The sequence below is a fragment of the Cyprinus carpio genome, chromosome A2 (genome assembly GCF_018340385.1).
Source record: "Cyprinus carpio isolate SPL01 chromosome A2, ASM1834038v1, whole genome shotgun sequence".
In the NCBI taxonomy this organism is placed as follows: domain Eukaryota; kingdom Metazoa; phylum Chordata; class Actinopteri; order Cypriniformes; family Cyprinidae; genus Cyprinus; species Cyprinus carpio.
In genome coordinates this window covers 27,958,358-27,960,857 of record NC_056573.1, presented here as the reverse complement: position 1 = coordinate 27,960,857, position 2,500 = coordinate 27,958,358, and the positions used below count along the sequence as shown (strand labels likewise).

General features: G+C 52.6%; 1 pseudogene; it reads right to left on the bottom strand.

The window, feature by feature from the left end:
* The window catches only part of LOC109074025, a 115,473-nt pseudogene that overhangs the window by 1,632 nt on the left and 111,341 nt on the right, over positions 1-2,500 (bottom strand).

The following is a 2,500-nucleotide window of genomic DNA, read 5'->3' as shown; positions in this document are numbered from 1 at the left end:
AGCTCCCTGAACTGCCTGCTCCGCCATGGCTCCCAGAACTGCCTGCTCCGCCATTGCTCCCCCATGGCTCCCAGAACTGCCTGCTACGACATGGCTCCCAGAACTGCCTGCTCCGCCATTGCTCCGCCATGGCTCCCTGAACTGCCTCCTCCGCCATAGCTCCCTGAACCTGCCTGCTCCGCCATGGCTCCCTGAACTGCCTGCTCCGCCATAGCTCCCTGAACTGCCTCCTCCGCCATAGCTCCCAGAACTGCCTGCTCCGCCATTGCTCCGCCATGGCTCCCTGAACTGCCTCCTCCGCCATAGCTCCCTGAACTGCCTGCTCCGCCATTGCTCCGCCATGGCTCCCTGAACTGCCTGCTACGACATGGCTCCCAGAACTGCCTGCTCCGCCATTGCTCCGCCATGGTTCCCTGAACTGCCTGCTCCGCCATAGCTCCCTGAACTGCCTGCTCCGCCATAGCTCCCTGAACTGCCTGCTCCGCCATAGCTCCCTGAACTGCCTCCTCCGCCATAGCTCCCAGAACTGCCTGCTACGCCATTGCTCCGCCATGGCTCCCTGAACTGCCTCCTCCGCCATAGCTCCCTGAACTGCCTGCTCCGCCATTGCTCCGCCATGGCTCCCAGAACTGCCTGCTACGACATGGCTCCCAGAACTGCCTGCTCCGCCATTGCTCTGCCATGGCTCCCTGAACTGCCTCCTCCGCCATAGCTCCCTGAACTGCCTGCTCCGCCATGGCTCCCTGAACTGCCTGCTCCACCATAGCTCCCTGAACTGCCTCCTCCGCCATAGCTCCCAGAACTGCCTGCTCCGCCATTGCTCCGCCATGGCTCCCTGAACTGCCTGCTCCGCCATAGCTCCCAGAACTGCATGCTCCGCCATTGCTCCGCCATGGCTCCCTGAACTGCCTCCTCCGCCATAGCTCCCTGAACTGCCTGCTCCGCCATGGCTCCCAGAACTGCCTGCTACGACATGGCTCCCAGAACTGCCTGCTCCACCATTGCTCCGCCATAGCTCCCTGAACTGCCTCCTCCGCCATGGCTCCCAGAACTGCCTGCTACGACATGGCTCCCAGAACTGCCTGCTCCACCATTGCTCCGCCATAGCTCCCTGAACTGCCTCCTCCGCCATAGCTCCCTGAACTGCCTCCTCCGCCATAGCTCCCAGAACTGCCTGCTACGACATGGCTCCCAGAACTGCCTGCTCCACCATTGCTCCGCCATAGCTCCCAGAACTGCCTGCTACGACATGGCTCCCAGAACTGCCTGCTCCACCATTGTTTCGCCATTGCTCCCTGAACTGCCATTGCTCCACCATTGCTCCGCCATTGCTCCCTGAACTGCCATTGCTCCACCATGGCTCCCTGAACTGCCTGCTCCGCCATGGCTCCCTGAACTGCCTGCTCCGCCATGGGTCCCGGAACGGGTTCCGCCCTGGAGGCAGTGAAAGCCTGTCCCTAGAGGCATCCAGAGCACCTACTTCCAGGAGGGGGAGGTAATGTCACACCTATGGTCTGTCCTTATGTTTCTGTCTTGTGTTTTGCTCCCCATGTGCTCTCCATGTCCTAGTTTCTCCCTTGTGTTTGATCATGCCCATATTTGGTTGTTCCTATTCCTGTGCCCATTGAGTTCCATTTGATTCACCTGTTTTCCCCTAATTTTCCTTGTTATGTTCTGTTTATTTAAGCCCAGTGTTTCCTTTGTCTAGTGTTGGGTGTCTAACATCATTCTGAGTCTCCTGCGTACCCTATGTTCCCTGCCTTTTGGTTTATTAAAGTCTGTTTGTTTAATATATATGTCTATATAGTTTTTAATACATTTTTATTTTAGTTTGTACATCAAGTTATTTAGTTAAAATTGTATTAATTTTGTTCTGTGATTTGGACTTTTTTTTCTTTTTTTAAATGTAAATATAATTTTTTTTAGTTTTATAATTCTTAAAGTGTTAAACTAATTGAAAATCATATTCTGAAATAAAACAAGTTTACTTTCATTTTATTTAATTTCAGTTAAAGTTTTTTGGTTTGTTTAAATCAAGTAACTAAATCTAACACGAATGTTTTTTAATGGTTTTAGTTTTAGTTAACTACAATGAGCCTACTCTGCACAATGAGGGTTTTGTCCAGAACTGATTCTGATGTTACTGAGATATTCTGCTCTCTGCTCTGTGTGGGTCAGTGAGGTGTGATTCAGTACCAGCAGATCCACCATGTTGGGCTTGTTGTTCCGCAGGGTTTTGACGGCGTGAAACACGTCGACCGAGCGCTGATGCCGCATCATTTCACTCACGATACTGATGGCACAAAACATCCCGCTGCGACCGCCGCCGTTCCTGACGGGACCAAACAAAACACACTTAAAACAGAGACACCGATCATCTTCTACTCTCTGCTGTGTGTGTGTGTGTGTGAGAGAGAGAGTGTGTGTGTGTGTGTGAGTGTGTGTGTGCACTCGGATGGGTTAAACACAGAGCACAGATTCAGAGTATGGATTACCATTT